This window comes from Ambystoma mexicanum, chromosome 6q (genome assembly GCF_040938575.1).
Source record: "Ambystoma mexicanum isolate Mex_15411 chromosome 6q, UKY_AmexF1_1, whole genome shotgun sequence".
In the NCBI taxonomy this organism is placed as follows: Eukaryota; Metazoa; Chordata; class Amphibia; order Caudata; family Ambystomatidae; genus Ambystoma; species Ambystoma mexicanum.
The window spans coordinates 108,517,887-108,541,817 of record NC_090937.1 but is presented as its reverse complement, the minus strand read 5'-3'; positions in this window follow the sequence as shown (position 1 = coordinate 108,541,817).

The window sequence follows — 23,931 nt, the reverse complement described above, 5'->3', positions numbered from 1 at the left end:
CGTTTTTCCTTATCAACACCCTTTCTAGGTTATCTATCCTCGAAATCTCAAAGCTACCATTAATCGGCCACTGATGGTCCTGTTGCTTTCTAGTTTGCCTATGCCAAATTTCACAAAATATTATCGCACCCACACCATATTTTGCATACATGTCATAAGCCGGCGTTCCCCCAGGCGGTGCACTTTGGCCATTTTCCAAGGACTGTCTACCGCAGCGGAAAAGCCCCTCTAAAGTGGACAGTACTCCAGGCATGTTTTTATCCTTCCCCGTGGTTAACCAACCTTACTCTGGATGTTTGAATTTGCAAAATCAACACTCTACCAATAATCAGGATTTCGTTTGAATCGGGGAATGACTCACCTGATAAAACAAGTCACCTGTGTCCTGACGCAACCCCTCCCAACGTCATGTCTGCGCTTCTCTGGCTTCTGCCTCGTTTCGGGACCCTCGCATCCTTTGCCCTCTTGCCCGGTACGTCCATCAGGGATCAGATGTGTGCAGATCTGCGAAGGAATCTCTTCTCACTTCTACAGGGCGCCCCGTACACCTCTTGATCCCGGCTCGATCGTCCCGTCCTCGCCGTTCTTCCGCCTCTACTCCGTTATAACGTCTACGAAGGGGCAAGTGGTGGAGGGTCCCTATTTGGGCCCCATCTTGAAAGGGGCCCTAAGGGGTCCCTCGCGATATGGAAACAAGGCAATAACCATACACGAAAGGATGCGCCAGACACGAGGTTAAAATTCCCAATGCTAGGGTTTATTGCAAGCAAAATAGTCCCAATTGGCCAACTGTGGTCTCACGCCCCGCGACGTGTATTTTCTAGACCTCGAGGGACGCAAGAGAGTGAATTACGTACATCAGTTACATATATACAAAATGCATATCATACAATCAGCTATGACACGTTTAACACCCCCTTTTTATTGAGTTTCTTTGAACTCGGGATGATGATGGACATTTCCGTTGAGTATGGCAATTATGACACTTTCGATGTCTATTCTAGTAACAATGTGCAATTTAGAAAGTGCAGAGGCATCTTCTAGTTGTTGAACAGAACACGGTGCTTCTGTTCTTGGAAGCAAGCTGCACACGGGGGAAGAGTCATATTCCAAGCTTTGCTATCTATAAGGTGCTATTCGTGTCCTGGGAGCCGACACACTCTAAAGGGTTTCGTGAAGGGGGGCCGTGAGAAGAGCATAATTCAAGCCTTTAGCTGCTTTATTCTAACATATTCTACCACAGTACGAGAGCGGCTGGCAGCTGTGAAATGATTAAATGCCCTGCAGCTCTCCCTCAAGGCTACAGAGAGGGAGCTTGGGCATTCCTTTCTGGGCTGCTCATGAGGAGTTTCAATGAACTCCTCAGTCCCGCGGCCTTGCCCTTTCATATTCAGACAACAATGTTAACAGTTGAGCAGAGTAAGCAGAATTCGCAAGAATTTCAAGCTGCAAAGCAGTTTAGACAGAAAGCCATGAGCAATGGTTAACAAGCAAAATGGCGATTCTTGCTACGTTTAAAATGGCCGCTTGTTGGTCAAGCATAGCAGTCTGTATTTCTATAATTCTGTGCATAAGACGGTTGGCCTTCGGCCATCAAGATACGTCTATCATCCAAATGAAGGGTATTCACTTTTTCAGATTGACAAGGTTGCAGGGGTGTCCTCCACTTCCTTTGATCAAAATTATGGGAATTCGGGAGTTGCAGTGGTGTCCCCTGCTTCCATAACTATGGAAGTGGGGGGAAAGGAAAGTAGGAAAAAATTTAGGACAAAAACTGATCTTGCAGCGGAAGTTCCGCCCCACAATGGGGTGGTGGAACTCACATCGCAGGGAGAGAGCTGCGGGAAAGCAGATCAGGTAATTGCGCTGCAGATAAAATATAGGTGTAAGGGGTTGTCTAATAAATAAATCCTTATTAGACATGGGAATAATATAGGCATTACACATTTCTGTTAATTAATCTTTATTGCAAAGATAATCTCTTGTCTGTCTCCTCATTCTGACTTACCACAGTAGTTAAACCAGGAAACCTACTATAAACATGTCCCATCAATCCAAAATTACATTCCTCTTTGTTTTACTGACCCCACATCACCATAATCTTTCTTTTGTAGATATTGGTAATTAATCTTGTAAGCTTGCAGAATACCTGAAATCCTTCCAGGAGTTTTATCAGGCTGTTCTCAGTATAGTCCAACAGCACCACCTTAACTGCAATTGGCTGGATTCGGACTCTAAGTATTGGGATTGTGTTTACATGTATAGTGATCTACATGTGCTTTCTTATGATTACCATACACAGACAAATAGATGGCAAGAGTGAACCCCATACATCAGCGGTGTTGTTTTGTTTTGGTAATTCCACTCATGCTGGTAAAATGGCTCAGTGGGTTAATCGCTCATTGCTGTGATTTGTGTTTGATCTGCAGGTTACAGTTTGAATCCCAGCAAGGCAAAATAAGCTTTTAATCCTTCCAAGGTTGATAAATGAGTACCAATTTCAATTGCGTAATAATAGTAATGTATATAAATATGTCCTATGTAAAGCGCTATATAAAAACAAAGTATTATTATCATGCAAACCGCTTCCTATGAAAGATAATGCATGTAATGTTCTATCGATTCGACAGCAAAAGTTTCACATTGTTTTGCTTTTACAGTATGCATAAGCATGGTTCTATAGCTATAGTTCATCTAAGAGGCAAGCCACAATAATGATCAGTGTTCCTTTTGGTACGCTGTGGTCAAAGGCACAGAAAATCACAGTGTTATTTCCACAGCAAATTCCCGTGAAGATTGGCGGTAACATTTAACAAGTTAAAAGCAAAACAAGCATATGCAGTCGAATAATGACCCATAACATATTAATGGATGTTAGTGTAAACTCTATGTGTGAATAATTTTTTATTGAAGATGAAGTGAGATTGACATTCACTACACATACACTTAGGTAAAGCCCTTGGGCCTGATAAAATCCCAACAATTTTTATTTTAAATGAAGCAATGATTTGTTTCCTTTCCCTGACTCTATTTTTCAGTTCAATTAACAACAATGGTATTATTCTGATTACATGTTTGACAGCGAAAATCATGCCTAGATAACATATTAATGGAGTTCAGTGTTAACTCTATCGGCCTGATTTATAAAGTCTTTTTCAATGGGGGTTTGACATTCAAAAGTTATTTTGTAAATCAGGTTCTACGTGTTAATTAATGTTTACTGAAGAGGAAGTGAGATTGGCATTGAATACACTAAAATTTGGTAAAGCCCCCTATCCTGATAAAATTCCAACCATTTTTTGAATAAACCATTAATTTGGTTCCTGTTCCTTGCCCTATTTTTCAATTCATTTATTAATAATGGCATTTCTTCGGGATAGCTGGTTGACAGCAGAAATCATTCACATTTTTTAAAATGGCAATACAATTTTACCAAAGTATTATCACCCGATTTTGTTAATTGATTGTATGGAAATAATGTATTGTAACATTTTACAGACAAGGCTGGAAAACTGGGAAAATAATGTAATATCTTACTTGCAAGGGGGCTTCATCGAAATAAAAAGCACCACAAATCACTCATTCCTATTCAGTGGATTAATAGAGATATAAAGCAATACAAAATATGTTTTTATATTTATGATGTATAGATTTCAAAACAGTATTTTATAGAGTGGATAGGGACAAACCATGTACAGTGCTGGAAATTTTACAGAGATTTACCCGATTCATGCTGATATAAAGGCCCTTTAGAGTAACAACTCAGCCATTGTGAGATTTGGCAAAGGTGGGCATGTACTGATACATTGGAGATTGAAATGGAGTGAAACAGGCTTGTATTTTACTGCCTTTATTATTTTTTATTATATATTACATTTTTATCTGAGGAAATTACTAATCTGGCATGTGATGCACCAAAACTAGATTCTTAGAAAACTGCTGATATATGAGCCTCATTATGAGTTTGGTGGTATCACTGCTGAGATATCACCAAATGGATTTACCATTACGCTACTTGGTCCAGAGGAATTACTGCCAGATTACAAGTGGCAGTATGGCGGTGTTAGTCCCTATTTATTTAGTCTATAGGACTCCATCGGTAGTTCATCAGAATTCCCACTGGTGGTAATTATGCAAAACATTTTTGCCAATAAGGTGGCAGAATTTCATTGATCATTTTGCTGGAGGTTTTCCTCCACCTTACATGCAAGCCCATAGTTTGGCAGTGTGATAATGCAGTGCCAATGCAGTGGTAATTCCGATACCAATGCATTACCACCTTTTTTTTTAATGAGGCCCATATATTTTTAGAAGCAGTTTGGTGCACAAGGGAAATCACATTTAAATACCTGTACAATCTTGGTCATTTCAATTCTAATATTTAATAATATGTGTAATAGATGATTTTATAGAATCCATTTTTAAAATATGTTTAGTTATAAATGTGTCAAATGTGATTAATTGAATTTTAAGTTAATTGCATTATATCATTTGTAATGGTGTTAATTGTAGATGGGGCTCCCTTTCCTCTTCAAGTAAATTTTGACAGGTGGCACGCCCCCTTTATGTCTTTATTCCTGCCCCCTTTTGATAGGGCTTTGATATGAATTTTAATTAAAAAAATGTTTGATATCAAAATGATATCAAGTGTATATTTTTATAGGACGTTCGTTTTGATATGTTTTGATCTCAAAAGGCTATCATTTATATCAGTTTGATTTAAAGTTTATATTAAAATGATTTTAATATAAAGTCTATGCTGTTACTTGGTCGAGGGCATGTGAGTTGTGAGGAGTTAGCTGGCTAGTGTGAGGTGTCGGTGACGCTTTCATGATGTGGGAGTGGGTTGTATGACATCATATGTTACATAAAGCTGGTCTTTGATAAGCCTTTGAATAATTTTACATAAACGTTATATTAGTTCTACTTTACAAAAAAACAAAACTAAAAAAATGCTATCTAAAAATGTGTTTTTATATCAACAATGTTTGATATAAAAAAGTATATAAAAATGTTTTTAAAAAGTAATATTAAAATGTTTTGATATCAAACATTTTTATATCAAAATTATATCATGTTTTTATATAAAAAATATATCAAATGTTTTATATCAAAATTAAACATTCTTGATATCATTTTTTAAAATATTATAATAAAAAAAATCAAAGCTGAGTTACAAGGCCTATGAATATATAGTTTATAATGTATAACAAAATGAAATGTTGAGATCTAATTCCAGGGCTACAAAAAACATAGACAAACGTATAAAAAATGCTAGGACACTGGATTCTACCATTCTGCCACAGCAAAAAAGCTGCAGCTTGCCTTTATCTATAAAAATGCTGCGGAGGGCAGAGAAATGACGACAAACACACGAGGCCTAGCGCTCAGACTCAGCTACTTTGGTTTCCCTGTGTATTCAAAATTATATGAAGCCACACCAGAATGATGCTACCTTACAATGAAGCTCTGAGGCTATTGTAATTATGTTCTGCCATGTGCCTTGTGTGACTAAACTGTATTTGCATGGCCCCATTCATTGTAAAGGATGCGTAGCCCCAATATGCATGTAATATTCAGCAGCCATGTGACTGCTGTGTCTAAAGCGCATCTGAATGACCCATTGTATTGTAAACTCCCTGTGACTAGGGGGTTTCAAAGGCTAGCAGCAGCATGCACATGAAATAGGCTGGATGGGGGGAGTTCTGCTGGCGGGGTGGATGTCTTTAAAACCCATGCTTTGGAAGCCTGCCAGAACAGCGTTGTGGATTTCGGTAGATTTGCACGATCTGTGGTGCCCCGGCCAGAACTAAAGGCCCCAGGATATCTAAAGCCTGGTGATGAAAGCGGCATTCTGTCTTTAAAAGTGAGATGATTTTATGTATTTAATGCTAGCTTGTAAATAAATAGCTGTGTTTTAGAAGTGTAACATATTTAAACAAGATGTGAAAACCATTTTAAATGTGTATGTTCTAGGATCTAGACCTGTGCATTTTTATTTAACTGTTCAAACAGAGCTCTTTAAACAAAATGTGTGTATTATTTAGCTGAAGGCAGGATTAACTGCCAGCTTGCATATTTATATATTTAAGTTAAGGTGGGCCTGGAAATGGAAAAACTGTCTCTGGAAGCTGCCTGGCACGATAAGGTAATTTTGTAATCTGCATTTGATGTTGTTTTGTTGGAGAGGGTTTTTGATACATGGGCTTTTAGGCAATTAAGCTATTTTATATGTCGAGCTGGTTTACGAAGTTTCCAGCAATTGGCATATTCTTTTTGTAAATTGAAAGCCTTGGGGCTAGGGTCTATCACCACATACAGTGCTGACACAGCGCACACAATAATGTGAAAAGCTTTGTGGTTTTATGCAAGTCAACTTTTTTTAAATGTTGACCTTTGACTATGCACACATGAGACTAAAATCGAAAAGGCTGCTTTAAACAATGTTGCAAATGAACACATTTTTTGACGAAAAATAAGCCATCGACACACCCAACAGGCAGATCATTTAGATAGACACAGGGAAGATTATTTAAAAGAGCCAAGGTTTTATTTTATAACACATTTGTTATTTCAAAACAAATATTTGTTTTGGTTGGAGAGAGTATTAGACATGTATAAGTATTTAGAAAGTGTAAACACTTTTGGTTCTAGGAAAACAGCCTTGCACACACACTATAGGTGCTTTGTTTGGTGTAGTTTTTAATTGTGGACCTGTGACAAAGTGAATAGGTGTGGTGATCCCTGATTAAAGTAACCACAGTGACAACATGAAAATTATACATATGCACTTAGGGCCTGTACCTATATGCACACGCTTACAAGAAAAAGACATTGAGAAAGGGAATAGGCAACACCTTTTGAATGTTTTGAGAGCAGAGGGATGGGTTTTCCTGTCTCTACTGGATCTCTTGCGGGTGCCGGCCTGGGGCCTGTTTTGCACAGATCAACAGTTGTGAAATGTTTCAACTATCAACTTGAAACACTTGTGTATAGGCGGGTTATAAATGCCATATCATATCATATCATACCCCTTAATGGGGTCCGACAGTGCTGTAACAGCGGAAAAAAGACCCAATGGATCTGGGGGGCATATGCGGCAGAGATATTTTGTGAATTCATCAACAGGCTCTGTTGGTTCTGGAGTTTTTACAATGCCTGTTTGAGTGTCTGGTGGGCCATTGAGCGATAAAGGCAGTAAGGTTGTTTACGAAATTGTACTGTTCCAGCACTGAACAGTGCCTGAGCAACTTGGAAATGGGCTGGAAAATAATTCTATAACACAAGGTCAAGGCACACAGGTAATCCCTCTGTGTTCTACTAGCTCAGGATGACATTTAACACGTTGGTGTCCCTCGATCAAAATAGGCAAGGCTCCGGATTTAAACTCTAATTATGGAGTAATTCCCTCAGCGATTGGGCAATCGAGGGCTCTGACAGATATTACCAACCATTTAAATATTCAAACAGCCCATGTCATTGCAGGAGTGGTCATTCACACATTTTCAGATAGATCTCACGTTGGCACTGGGCTGCAAGCCTCCTTTAAAAGCATACATTAACAGGACAGTGTCGGTATGAAGCTGGGTCAAGGGGTTGTTAGTGTCGATTCTGAAAGTTTTAAGGTGCAAAATGCAAAGCATAATGTTGAGAATGATCCGACTGGGCTTAGATAGCCACAGGGCAGGGGGTTAAACAGCGACTGAAGAAAAATAATGCCAGGGGTGAGGATAGTACAACCATGGCTGCTCAGTTGGGGGTTGAAACATGTGATTTGATTTTGCTGGCCAACAATGAGCCAAATGTATTGGAATATGCTCTGCAGAATGTATATATTGGTAAAGATGGAAAAAACATTACCAGGCTGGACAGCATTCAAAATTTAGATGACCTATTTAATGTAGTAGTAAACCCCAGTAAGGGCATATGTTCGCATATTTCAAATGAGCAGACAGACGCTGCTATAAGACTTATGTGGGAACACATTGGGATGGTTGCGAATAAGAGATTTATGACATGTATACATGATGGTCCTACATCTTTTATGCAGGATGACACAGTAATTGAGCTGGAAGAACAGACATTGGATATGCGGGAGGAATACAGAGTTTACTAACAGTCCTATATCTCTGGTGGCACTTTTAGAGGATGCTGAATTTGTTAATACAGTTGATGAAGCGGTTATACATATTATGTGGCTATAAGTCAAAATATTGGGGCTATTAATACACCACCCCTTGATAACCAAGAAGCTTGTGTATACTGGGATGGAAGTGAATACAATGTTGGCCCTGATAATGTTTCTGCTGATGTTCAGGAATGGTTAGGGCACAATGACTGTTGCTTCAATGTTGGTTCTTCTGATGTTCAATGCGGGGCGGAAACAATGTTAAACTTGCTAATATTATTTCTAGTGATGTTCAGGAAGGGGCTGTTTCTAAGATGTTTGATGGCACTCAAGAGGGGCGTGTGCACAGGATTGGGGTTGAAACTTCTGCTGGTGTACAGGAGAGCTGTGTTAATAACTGGGGATGTTATTGATAGTTCAGATGATGATCAAGGGGTCGATGTGCACAATGATGAAGAGCTCTACAATGCAGATGTTGTTACTATTTCAAATTCTCCGCTGCAGAGTATTCAACCACAGGACATTGCGACTGATGAGTTTCCATCAACATCACACGCTACGACCAATACACTAGTTGAAACACCTCGTGATGAGCCCATTATAATTTTGGATAGTGATACAGACACGCAAAATCAAGGTGATCACGGTGTGGGAGCCAGGGACCGTTTTGGGGTCATTAACATTTCAGATACAGTTACGTGTGAGCGTGTATCGGTTATTCAAAAGAACAAGAAAAAAAGCCCACTTTAAAAAGAATTATAAGAAATTAATGAGCATCCTCAAGCATTTAAAACCCTATTGTAAAAAGAAGCGACTTCTACAATCTATGATTCAAAGTGTTTTTGAAAATGCAGAAGAGGTTGTTTTGACGCTACTTGAGCACCTGGGTGGCAATACTAATGCTTTAGCGATGCCGTCTTGTGGGACAGGTATGGGTTTGCCAGTCAATATTACACTAACCGATGTCCCGGTTGTTGAATACACTCCACTGGTCGTAAAAGGGGCCTTTGATGCACCTTGTGAAACATTCACAGAGGTGCACCCGGCTACAGCGTTAGGCATGGCATTGGGTCTTGCACACAATCCACTAACTGCCTGTCTAGCCACTTTTCCACAAACATTTGTGGGGCCTAGAACCTATCAAAGAACTTATAAAACATTTTCGGCCATGGAATATTATGAGGAATTTAATTTCTTGAACTTAGATCACTTACGCACCTTGGGGCTCGGGATAGCATTCATAACGGATGCCATGGAAACGTTAGTCCGGGAAATATTGGAAACTGTTGGGCCCAATGATTTTGTGCTAATAAGAATGGAGGCTGATGGTTTTAAACATACCCTTCTTTATGAGGCGCTCACATCGTTTATGAATTTTTACAATGCATAAACCAGTCTTGTTCTTTATTATGTGGTCCTGTTTACTACATGTATAATAACACAAATCACTTGTTAATTAGATGGCATCAGCTATGTTGTGCTTGTGGACATTGACTTTTAGAGACACTGGTTTTAAGCTTGCTTTATAATTCTGTTGTTTTAAAATGTGACTTTTTTATTTTCACAGGCATTGTTATAAACGCTTGATATCTTTATGTCATCATATATTTCTACCATTTGTAAACAGGGCGTGTTTGCCCCTTGTACCCGTTCAACATAAAAAGACACACCCAGGTATAATAAAACAGCAGATTTGTATTCTTATTTAAAACATGTGTTTTTATTCACATTAAATAACTTGAGTTATCACCTATTGAACAACAATCTTCTCGGATACAGATTTTGATCTATCATCAATTACTTCATACACAGCCAGTCTCTCACAGTGTCAATGAGCAGATATACATAATAGGGAGACATTCAACAGAAATTCATAAAGTTCCCTGTTAAACAACCAGTGGCCTTTAACCCATTAAAAACTTTGTTCCAGGTTGGCCACATTTACTGGCAATGAGGACCTGACCGGCGACTCTAAATCGCTGTGACTTTCTTTGTGATGCTTTTGCCAGTAGTTGTCCATTAGTGGGTGATTGCTGTTGATGCATATGTTTGAGATGCATAAAAGATTGTTACATTTCCTTCTGTATATCATAGTTGGTACTTCCAGATAAAACAGCATTCTTGGACGTATAGTAGCCAGCCGTTCTTTATGTAGATCCAACAATAACCGCTGTACACATCCAACGGCTGGTTTCACATTAAATTGATCACTTTTCATCAGATGTTCATTTTTTATTTCCTGCAAATAAGCACACATACATATGAAGACATCTACAATCTCAGGCCTCATAGGTCAGTTTACGGGGTCCATGCACTTTGCACAACCATACTGTCTTTGGTATGCTTTATCCCCCATTTACAAACTGTTTTATTAATAATACTCTAAAACACATTGGGCAGCCCTGTCTAAATTGCTTCATTTTGAAAAGGGGGTTATTTGCCGTTTGTATCACCCACAGTGTTTTATATATGTATCGCTCCACCCCATACCCAGCTCTTACCTGTGTAAGCACCTGTGTAAAGCACATCATTTCTACAAGGTGTTTAGAGGTCAGGATGTGACATAATTTACATAGCAAATGATCCATGTAAGATTTGTCCAAACATTTGTGAGCATCCTGTCGGGGGTCATCAATATTGTGCCCTGTGAAAGTGTTGTTTTAAACATGTTTTCACAACAATGGCTGTAAAACCTTTGATAGCCATTATATCGATCCAGCTCACAGCTGATATAACAGTATCATTTGTTATGCTATCTGTTTCCATTAGCGAAACACAGGCCTCACACAACACATTTCCAGAAGCACGTGAGTTTTCAATTTGGTTTGAACAGCAAATGCAGTACATATTGATGGTCTCTGCTGCCTCCTGGTTGTCCTGAATGACGTCCACTTTATCGTTAAAAGCTGGAAACAAAACAAATATTCACAGTTTTAACTATGGCTACTTCTTACACCCTAAAAAATACACACAATCGCTTTAAAACATACTTATCAGATAGCACGCCGTCCCATGCCTGGGGGCTTTGCCCCTGTTTTTTCAGATGGGGCAGTAGGGTATAATCCGCTTCTGGTGTAGTCGACACAGCAGCCTGCAAAACCATGGATTCATATTCACTGTCTTCAGCGCCCGCATATAACGCTGTTGGTTGTGCCATAATTGCACCATCGCCATTCCAGGTCACAATCCCCAGATTAGCCATTGTTATGGGCACATGCTACTTTATGTTTTTTATACGATATCCAACAGACTCCCTCTCAGCTGTAACAGTAAGCACGGGCTTGCTCTCAACAGAAAGTGTAACCATGGTTTCACAGAGCTCCCCGGTCTCGTGCTCCATCAGCAAGTCCTGATCAATCTTCAGATCATCATTATCCATAAAATAATATGGGGTATAACTATCCTCGGAACCCCCATGATTTCCTGGAGGTGATTTCCCCTTGTTGAAGCTATAGCTGAACATAGTCAGAATTTTCTGAATAGCCCTTGGTTAACTCAAAAAAGCTTGGTGTTTTCCACCCCATCAGAAATAGCTATATATCCCGGTTCTAAAGCCCAAACCTCTGTCACCCTAGCCCTAAACCGCTCCTTTCAATCGAATTTGATATTAAAATTATATAAAGTTTATATAAAATGTATTTAGAGCTTATCAAATGTATTCCAGCTTTATATAAAAATAATATGAAGTTTACATAAAATCTGTTATAAAATTATGACGTCAACCCGCTTTATATTACAGCTCTAATAAATCTTTCTAAAATGTTTATTAAATTATTCAAAGGTTTATCGAATATACTCCAAGTTAATATAAAATCTATATACAATGATGATATCACCCCCCTCTGCCTAACTTTATATTAAAGCTCTATTACAGTTCTATGAAAATGATATAAAGTTTATATGAAATTATCCCAATATAATTTTGATATCATTTTATTAATTTGTATATCATATTAATATGAAAAATCTGATATAATGTTATCAACATTATTTTAAAAATCTGATATCATTTGCATATCAAAATAAAAACAAAATCCGATATACAAAATTGATATCTAAAAACATCTCACTCACTCTGCGACTCACTCTCTCTCCACTTCTACACCAAATCTCTCAACAGAACACATTCTCTCAACAACAAACTGGCCCTCATGTCCCCGCCACGTAATCACCCGCCCTACCAGTCACCCTCCCGCCTGCCACAGCAACTACAACCCAACCCACCTTCGGCTCGTTCACACCAATATGAAGAGACCAATTTCTCAAACTTCTCTCTCCCCGGAAACGATCTGCCCCCCCCAGACTCTTGCCACGCATCAATCCTCAAACAAATATTCTCATCCACCTGCGCAGGAGAGTATGCAAGAACCATCATAAATGACTCCCTCTGCTTGGGAATCTTCCTCGACTCCTTCAAAATTGCTCATGTCAAGCCTCTTCTAAAAAAACATTCCCTCGACCCTCTCAACCCCATAAACTATCGCCCATCTCAAACACCAGGTTCCTTGCTAAACTCATCGATCGAACCACATACTCCAAACTAAATGCCTTTGTTGAATCCAATAATCTCATAGACCCTGCACAATCAGGCTTCAGACCTCGATACAGAACCAAAACCACTCTGACCTCAATCTGGGAAATTAAGTTCACCATAGACTCCGCGGGATGTGCTGCACTAATCCTTCTAGACCTCTGCACTGCCTTTGACAAAATGAACCACTCAATCCTCCTCGACCGCCTCCACTCCCTAGGAATCCATGGAAACGCTCTCAAGTGGATAGCTTCCTTCCTCAACAATAAGAAACAAAAAACCCTCCTCTCCACTTTTGCTTCCGCCGCCCGACCAGTTAATACCGGAGTACCACAAGGAGCATGCCTATCAGCTCTCCTGTTCAACCTCTATATGTTCACCCTCCCAGGAATAATCTGCCCGCACAATATCCTGTGCTATAACTACGCCGATGACACCCAATTAATCCTAAAACTCCTCAACTCAAACCCCAACTGTCAGCCCGACCTCGCAGCCTGATGCCTTGACATTGATCGCTGGATGACCACAAACCACCTCCTCTTAAACCCCACTTAAAGCAAAATCATGGTGTGCGGCAACACCAAGTTTCTCCCCCATCCTTTACCATGGTCATCATCCATGGGCAATCCACCCACCACCTCGACCACAGTAAAAAACCTTGGATGCACCCTCGAGTCTAACCTAACCCTCCCTCGCCAAATCAACAACGTCTCTAAGTCCTGCCATTACTACTTCAAAATTCGGAGACACATTTTTCCATAACTCTCCTTTCCCAACAGACTTGCAGCTGTCCAATCTATTGTAATGTTGAGACTGGACTATGCAAACTCCCTCTACCTCGAGGTCCAAGCATAATAATACAAACCTCATTAAAATACAAAGAGCACAAAACACTGCAGCCAAATTGCTTCTAGCACTTGGCCCAAGAGACCATACCTCTCCAGCTATCAGATCTCTCCACTGGCTCCTGGTTGGATGAAGGGTGACTTTCAAAACCTCATGCATCTCCCACCGAGCAGTTAATAAAACCAGCACTCTATACCTACAGGACAAGCTAATACCCTACCACCCACCACACACTCTAAGATCAAGTTCCGCCCTCCTTTTAGTGATATCAAACACCAATTCAGTCAGGTTAGGAGGATCATCATTCTCAGCCTTGGCCCCGACTCTATGGAAATCGCTTCCACCCCACATTCGACACACTGAAGACTACCTGTCATTCCACAAATTACTGAAAACATGACTCTTCCCTTAAAGAATCAATGCTTAGAGCAAATGAAATGAATAGCCACAACAAACAGAAATCCAAGGATGTTTGAACAAAGAAAATAAAAGAGCAAAAGGAGTCGATGGAGCGGATAGAAAGACTAAAATGGATAGTTTAACTAAAACGGATAGACTGAGCGAAACGGACAGAGTAAGTGAAATGGATGGAATAAATTGAACAAATAGAGTAGATGGAACAGATCGAGTAGATGGAACGGATCGAGTAGATGGAACGAATAGAGTAGATGGAACGGATAGAGTAGACGGAACAGATAGAGTAGACGGAACGGATGGAGTGGATGGAACGGATGGAGTGGATGGAAAGGATGTAGTGGATGGAGCATATGGAGTGGATAGAGTGGATGGAGCAGATAGAGTGGATGGAGCGGATAGAGTGGATGGAGCGGGTAGAGTGGATGGAGCAGATAGAGTGGACGGAACTGATGGAGTCGATTGAGTGGATGGAGTGGATGGAGTGGACGAAGCGGCTGGAGTGGACGTGGACGAAGAGGATGGAGTGGACGAAGCAGATGGATTGGATGAAACAGATGGAGTGGATGAAACAGAGAGTGGATGAAGAAGAGAGTGATTGAAGGAGAGAGTGGGATGGAGTGGAGTGGATTGGATTGGAGTGGATGAAGTGGATTGGCATGGATGTAAAAGATTGAGTGGATGAAAGATAGAGTGGATGGAAAAGTTGGAAAAAGAAGAGAAAGGATCGAAAGGATCGAAAGGATCGAAAGGATGGGAAGGGTGGAGCGGGTGGAGCGGATGGATTGAGTGGATGGAAAGGATAGAGTGAATGGAGTGGATGGAGTGGATATATCTCTATATATCCCTGTATCTCCTATTTATGCTATGTACCTGTATCCCCATGTTATCTGTATCACATGATTACCCTATCCATCCTGTCACCTTATATACGTATGCCGCTATGTACGCCCCCTGTCCTGCTCTCATGATTGGTCGCAAGTGCTTTACTGATAACCACCATATCACACTACTGCGCTTACTCTCTCATATACACCATCATTCAACTAGAACACAGCTATACTATGACACATTCGGTCTAGCTGTTCTCATACTAACATGAACCCATGAACACCTCATCATCCTAATAAAACACAGCTAGCAGAGCACATACCAGCTAGCATAAGCGTCTCCTCAGGCCCAAAGCAGCCAGAACTCAGTCTGGGTGTCCACCGTCCAGACTGAAAACATCCAACTGATTTCCTCAGCACCACACCTACCCCTAATAAGCAGCTATAAATCAACAACCACACAAGCTGCACACATATCCGGTGCGCCCACACACCTTACGACACTCCCTCTCTCTACTGACTTGAACTGTGGTTCCCAATGGCGTTCAACCTACCAGCACTTTGAGGTCATACCAATGATACATAAGACGCTATATAAATGCCAAGTAACATAACATATCACATTTTTTAAATTTGTTTATACATTTTGTTTTATATCAAACATTTTTGACACCAAAACACTTTTTTTGATAGCACATTTTTGGTTTTTTTGTTTTTATAAACAGAAATTGTATAAAGTTTATATAAAATTATTCAAAGGCTTGTCAAAGGCCAGCTTTATATAACATCATGACATCATACCATCACAGCCACAACACACTCCTGCGTCATCAAAGCATCACCAACACCCCACACTCGTCAGCTAACTCCTCACAACTCACTATGCACTTGACCAAGCAACAGCGCACATGCACTCTCCCATACTAAAAACATTTTAATATAAACGTTATATTAAAATAATTTTAATGTAAACTTTACATCAAACTGATATAAATGATACCATTTTTACATCAAAACGTATCAGAACACACTTCCTATAAAAAAATACATTTGATATTTTAATATCAACCATGTTTTATATTAAAATTATTATCAAATTCCTGTCAAAGGGGGAGGGACTAAAGACACAAAGGCGGCATTCCCACCTGTCAAAGTTTACTTGAACAGGAAAGGGGGCCCCATCTATTACTGGTGTTTTTTAGTGTTATGAAATGCTTTCATTCATATTTGTTTATATCAGAATAATTCTAAATATGTTTTAATTTAAATGTAGTGCATCCCGGTCACGGGGATCCCACTCCTGAATGCCTTCATTTGTTTTACAAGATACTTGATTTTTGGCAGAGATCATGTTTGTGATTCCATGGATGCTAAAATGGTCTGCTGATTCTTCTGGAAATCCTGCTTTGATATATTCCAGGCTCTGTTAATGTTTGGTTGTTGTTGTTAATTTTGTCTGGACATTCTTTTCCTTATGAGATGTCTTCTTGAAAATACAGCAATTTTTTTTGTTTGTTGGAACATGCCATTAAATATGTGGTTCTTAATCGCTATTTGCCAATTAACTGGAAAGCTTACACCGTGTTTCATCATTTATTAGGTGTTGCCAATGTTTCAAGATGTGCTTAACTGTTCTGCATTTCATCCCCTTCTGTTTCAGTGGGTGGTCAGGAGGAATCTGAGATTTTGGAGAAGCTAAAGAGTTGTAATATAGTTTATACTGTCATGTCCACTGTGCAAGCAATGGTATCAACAAACTGGCCTTGGGCATGTGGGTCAGCATGGTAGAGGTTTTGCTGGGCTCCTCTGGGTGGCCCAAACTGTTGTGTCCAGATTAGTGTCTTGGCGATGTGGGAATGACTATGGAGTGGTGGTTTAAGCCTCATTTAAAGTAACCAAACCATAGGAACAATTGTCAGATGGGCTATTTTACCTTTTTTGAGACTACACCTCAATTTCCCAGCAGGAAGCACTCACTCTGAAATGTTGCACTTTACTTGTACACATACAAACACACACATACTTCACATCTGTAAACATATATCATGCATTTGAGACATAGCCATCATGTTTATCATGTAGTCTTACTTCAAAAATCAAAATTAATTTTTTTACCCTTAATTATTTTTCATTAAACACCAGAGTACTAAAATAGCCGACCTAACAATGACTCTGTCCTTCATTGGCTTTAGGTTCCGACCAGTGCTTCCCAAATTGCAGAAAACCACACACTGGCATGGATATGGTATGAAGCTTGGGTGTGAAAGAAAAAAAAAACAATGGATCAGTTCTTGTTAAGAACAACTTTTGATGTTCTACCATTCACACTTCATCTTCAGTAAATGCAGTTAGTCTTTATCATGGAGACTTATTGTATTTACATTGCCATTCTTTTAAGATCTGAGCATTGCAGACACACAGAGCTCATTATCAAACATTCCAGTGGAGGGACTGATAGCAAAGGTCCAGACAGACCTATTTACATACAGATGTGCATAAATGGGTCAGGAAAGCAGAACACTATCGCTGTCCCAGAAATGTGACCCTCGAGCAAAGGGACCTCAGGTTTTACGCAGTTTTGCATAATGAACCTCATACAGAAAAGTCAATAAAATAGATTTAGCCTTTACAATTAAGAATGTCGTTCCTTATGAAACATGCTGGGCATGGCTTTACAGGACCATTCAAGTTTGATACAATACGACTCAGCCCACCTTTGTGACACAGACCACCTCCGCTTCTGCAGCCTAATGGCACCAAAACTGCAAACTCAGCATTCAACTGGTTATTATTCTGATTTTTCAACCTACCTTCATGAACTAATGTGGAATGCGTAGATAGGCATACCAGGGCTTTGAATGGTAGATCTCATCATCCTCATACAGCCATATGGGCACTTGTGCACTTGCCAACCAGTCCGCACCACCACCCCTTGCATGTTTCCAGTTACTATATCATTGCCACAATGATAGCTGCCATGGTGTACTGTCCAAGCCTCATGTACATAGACGAACCTAAAGTAAAAGGCCACCAACTTCCACAGCATGTACTCTCGGTTTTGCATGCAGCTGATGTGTTGGATCGGAAAGATGACAGACCTTAGATTAATTTATTCCTACCATATTCTGACACTTACCAATCCTGCTGCAGCATAGAATGTGCTGGAAGATGTGCTGTGTTACACTGCCCAGCAAAGTAACTTAGGCAGCTGAAAGGGGAGGTTGGCAAACAGGGTAAAGAGTAGATCAGGCCCCTTAACTGTGTCAGTACAAATCACATGCAAATTTGAGTTTCAGAGCTGAGGAGTTGATAGACGTGTCCTAGTGACAGCAGAAACTTTGCAAGCTGCACCAAGGATGAGGGAAGCTCCTAGACAGAAATATCAATTTAGCTGAAGAGGATGTCCAATAAGTCTTCCAGTGTGTGCAGGCTGAGTTCCTTCCAGATAGCCAGTGTTCAAGTGTCTTCCTGGCTTGCATCCTTCAGAAGATCCCGCTGCACATCAGGTCTAGTTAAGCCTTTGAGGCATGTAGCTCTTGACTGTCAAAATCCTTCTTATGAACCAACGTGCACAGAAATGGGTATTTTTTTCAGTACGCCTCACGGGCAGCCCACCTTGTTCAGCCCTCTTAGCAGGTACTGCGAGGTTGTCTCTATCAATACTTCAGTCCTATAATTATTTTACAAATTGCTTAAGAGCTGGTCGCTTGTTTTTAGATTCGCCTGAATGCCGGAATGCCTGTTTGCATGACTTGCACATTCTGCCTGAACAAATATTAGAAATAGGAAGAAAGCCACTGATTCTATATCAAACACTAGACATAGAAGAAGTCCTGTTGCCTTCATCACATCTCTTCTCATTACAGAAGGAAACATATTTACAACTTCAGCAGGTTAACCAACAATATGTGTGAATGAAGATGTACTAATTGCTCAATAACACCAATAACTGCATGAGGTGCAGTCGTGTCCTCAGCACACCCTACAGCCCACTAAGTCCCTGCAATACAGTAGAGACCCAACATATCTTAATGATTTCACTAAACCATTCACCATTTACACGTCAAGTTCTCCCTTCTTCCTGGTTAATTCCTTCTTCTTTCCTCACTTTTTCATTGGTGCATTTCGTCACAAATGATCTTGCTTTCTTTTTACATCCCTCGCCCTTTCCCCTCCTACGTTCACCACAACCATCCCTTTCTCCCATAGCAATCCCAAACCAAATATCTTGACAGCATGTTATGCACTTATTACAGAGATTGAGGAAATTGAGGAAGAATTATTGGAGACATTAGGCAAAGAAGACTTCGAAGGGATACTAGCAGAGATTAATCATAAACTTCACAGTTACAGAATTGAACTGGAGGCTGAGAAAGTAAGATAATTCAAGAGAGACACCTACGACTATCTTAATGAGGAGGTTTACACCTGGATGGACAGACAGGGCACGACATCGAACACAAGTAGCACCAACACAGGGGCTGCAGCCACTTCATCCGCTGGGTCTTTTTTAGAGGCCAAAAAAAAGAACCAGGAGAGGGAAGAGGAAATAAAAAAGGGACATGTCATGGGCCAACAGACCAAAACTTAGTAATAAACATGTCCAGTAGAGAGCTTACACCATCGTAAAAAGAAACTTTGCAGAAAGGCCTCAGTGTTATGGCAACTTGTTTTGACACTAAAGCTGAACTATTCTGTTTCTTTAGGAAACCGAAACTAAAGGTTTTCTTCAATGAAATTTAAGCAAGTGGACATACCTCTGGGGATTTGGACAACAAGAATTCAGAGCTAAAAGCTCTTTCATGCCCCCAACACCAATATCCTCAGTGGAGATTTTTCACAAGTAAGTCATTACAGACCTAGAACGCATCCGTTTTAAATGACCCACATACAAGAACCTCAAAACCGCACGAGATGACACTTATCAGGAACCTATTTGGTACAAAAGGTATGACCATCCACCCGTCGATAAGGGAGGATCCCCAGTAATTTTGAATGAATGTGACTACGACACTGAGTGTATGAGACAACTGGGAGACACCAACACTTATGCCATATTAGATGGAGATCCTACTATGACAATCATGCAACATTTAGACAAATTACTCATGGAAGCGAGAACCTATGATGGATCAATCATCACACACACAAGTTCCTTATGACTTCCCACCGGAGAATCCCAAACTTTTATACCTTACTAAAGATCCATAAAGATGCAGTGAAACCACCATGTAGACCGATCATAGCGGGTAGGGATAGTGTGCTACAATCATTAGGGAAGTATATTGACTATTTCTTAGAACCTCTAATCCAGAAAACAGACACATATGTGAAGGATACTACAATTTCTTTACAACAGCTAAGAGAGACCACATACAACCACCAACAACATTCTCTTTATGTTGGATGTTAAGAACCTATATAAGTCGATACCACACGACCTAGGTTTTGAAGCTATTGAATGGATGCTCCTGAGAGAAGAAGATATGAAAGCACAGAGGGCGTTTGTTCTCTTTCTACTTCAATTTATAGCAGAGAACTCACACTTTCAGTACAAATACACATTTTATTTACAGTTTTCCGGGGCATCCATGGGGGGAAACCTATGGCCCCTTCTTCTGCAAACTGTTTTATGTACAAATTTGGAAAGGATCACGTACTAACACACACCACTTGGAAAAAGTAAATCCACTAATGGATCATATATATCGATGATAGTTTTGGAATATGGACGGGCCCAGAAGTAGAACTCGAGAATGTCTTTTCTTACTTGAACCAAATTGATCTCAGAATTCAATTCACACATGAGACATCCAAGGCTGGGATTCACGATCTCAATATAAATATCAGAACAGGAATCAATGGATATATTACTAATTTATTCGGCAAAGACACAGACAGGAACAATCTCCGGTACCGCTTGAGTTTCAACCAACCTAGCCTTATCAAGAATTTGCCATTTAGCCAACTGTTGTGAGTTAAACGAATATTGAGTGACCCAGACGATTATATACGAGAACAATTGGAGATGGGGAAGAAATGTATTACACGAGGATAAAAGATCACAGATGAGCAGCAACCAGCAAAATAGACCTCATTGAACGAGATACATTACTCACACAGAAAAAGAAACCCAAAGGTGCACCCCCACTGGTGTATGTTTCTAAGTTTTCTATACAGAGTAATCATATTAACAAGGTCATCAAGAATAACTGGAGAACTCTGACGTGCAACCTCAGAGTGCAACATCTGTTCAAAGAATTTCCAGTATTCGCCTACAAAAGAAGTAGGAATCACAGAGACAAACCTGTCTCCACAAAACCATCCATTCAAAAACCCATCACGAAACAAAATGGTACATTTCCTTGCCTACATTGTTCGAACTGTGGTCTTTTCACCAAGGGGAATACCATTAATCATCCCTGCACAGGCAACAAAATTACATTGAAAAACTATGCAACTTTAGACAGTACCAACATTATTTATTCCATTAAATGCCAATGTGGGCTCTATTATATTGGTCAGTCTACAGATCCGGCAAAAGTTAGGTGGAATGAACATAGATGCTGTAATAGGAATGCTAACTTAAACTCAGCAGTGGCCAGACATTGGCATGAAAAGAGACATAATATCTCCCAGATCAGGTTCCAGACAGTTGAAATTGTGACCAGATCGAACCCACAGGAAAATATCAACACTAAACTAGACAGAAGAGAAACCTACTGGATCGATCACCTAGGAACCCTGACTCCAGATGGAATTAATGAGGAGATACATTTCCTATGTTACATATGTATCTCTTCTGAGAAGTTTTGATTTCCAACAAACTGCACATGTTTATTATTTTACCCTGACCTATACCACACTCCCACTTCATACTTTGATGCATTCATGAACATCAAACCAGCACATGTTGTGCATTTTTTTCATGTCAGTCAAAGTAATTGTAGTTGCAAGGTGAATCCCGCTCAAGTACTGAAAGAATGAAACTTAGCATCAATAGATACTGTCCCAATATGAATATTGCCACAGGAATCAGTTGTTTCAATGTAGGAATTTATTCAAAAGGTTGGACAGCCGACACGTGTTTCAACCAGCGGGTCGTTTTCAGTACTTGAGCGCGATTCACCTTGCCCCTACAATTACTTTGACTGTTACAATTCTCCAACTCTGGTGGATGAGCTGGAAGGTTAAGAGTGATCGCTGCCAGTTCAATTAATTGAAGGAAAAACATCCTTTTGTCTTACCGAATCATCTGTTTTCTTTTGTAACTTTAAGAGTGGTCACGAGCGCACAGTTCTCATATATCGAATCCACAATGTCGTTATTTTCCCCATTTTTTTATATCCTCTCGACATTTGAAATTTGACACTTCTGCCTAATTTAGACATGTATTTAATCACCAGGCTTTCATTAGGTTATTACTTTTTGCACTATTTATAGTGCTCATAACTTAATACATGTTGCCTCTAGTACATAAAGACGCGTGCCGTTTTGCATGCATCTGTCTAACAGTAAAATTCATGCATCAATAGATTGGTGCGTCCTCTTTCAAACCAATGTTTGATTGCAGATTAGCATTCATATTATGCAACAATAATGTGAATTTGTTTCCCATCTAGTTATGTGAACACTTGTAACATTTTATCAAGAGGGGCCGCACGTCCCGCCCTATCAATTTCCATTAATACTTCAGGACACAAGACATGGCAGGCGTTGCCACAACCCTGTGTGTATATATATGCTGCCACGCCTGTGGCGCATTTCTGCTGCCACTTCGGCATACAGACTAGCAGCATGTAAGCATTAACAGTACGCGCCATGGCGTTGTTTCTATTATTAAATTACGAAGGGCTTTTCTAATCACCCAATGTGCATTTGTTTTCAGGACTGGTATAGCCACTGAGAACATAGCACTTCCTCTCATTTTCAAGAAGTAACTTTCATTTTCCCACGTTCGCACACTCCGATCTTTGGTGCACTTATATTATGACTGTTTGACTGATTTAACCACTTGCACATTGGTCCTTTCAGAACACACCAGATAGACCGTTCATTAAGGTATTCCTTTCGATTTTTTTTCACTGTTGTGCCGCACGTTTAATTTATGACACTGTGTGCCATTTTCCTGTAAATGTTTTTCTTTTTTTCATATTTACATGTACGTGCTTGCCTGCCCAGCTGGGTATGTATTTATTTTACCTCCTTATTATCTCACATTAATGTTTGGTATTGAATTATTTTCTGTATTATTTTCACAATTTACTTGATTTCGATCTGCACAAACTCCATGCTGAAAAAAAAGTATTAGTTATGATTGCATATAGTAGGTCTCGGCCCTGATGAAGGAGATAAACTCAGAAATGCATTGGCTGATGAACCTTTACTGACGAGGCAACAGCTGGCCTCACATTTTTTTTAATTAAAAATCATATTCTCTATGCAAGGGACCCTGTAATTGACTATTCAAGTTTCCATTTGAACGCATATCAGATGCAGTGAAGTTCCTCTAGAACTATCACTTTAAAAAAAAAAACATATTGGAACATACAAGCAGCTCCTCTTAGGAGAGCAGAGTGAGAGCGACTGGCTTACTGTGTGGTTCCCATAGAGTTTCGCTTACATTGTTGGGTGTCATGACCCACGTTTGGACTATTATGCTGCAACACTTGGTGCTGTGGGTTTAGGAAATCCAAGAGGGCGGAAAAGCCCACATTCGCGCCAGAATCCCGGAGAACCGTGCAGTCTTTGCGCACAACAAAATGGTCGCCTGACCTGCCACCCACCAGTGTGAGCGTGAGGGGCCAGAGTGCCATGAGTGAAATGTGTGCCAAAGGAAAAACAGCAGTGCCGGTGGCTAAAAAAAAAGCGCTTTGAAATCACCTTTGTTTCTCTGAAATACAAGCTAAAAATGCCTATTTTAAACATTGCAAGATATTCAAAAATCTCACTGAACACCAGCAGACATTTGGCAGAATGTATTCATGTGTGCATACAAAATCTGTAAAGATGAAGAGCCCAAAACAATGTTTATAACAAAACTGGCTGAGCTGTGGATGTCAGCAGCTGAAGTGAAATTGGACTGAAAGCCACTAAAATCTAAATGTTTAAAATAAATGAGTGACCTACTGTTGAGTGTCACATAGTTTGCAACTGTTAAATGTCATAGTTTTGAACTTAGA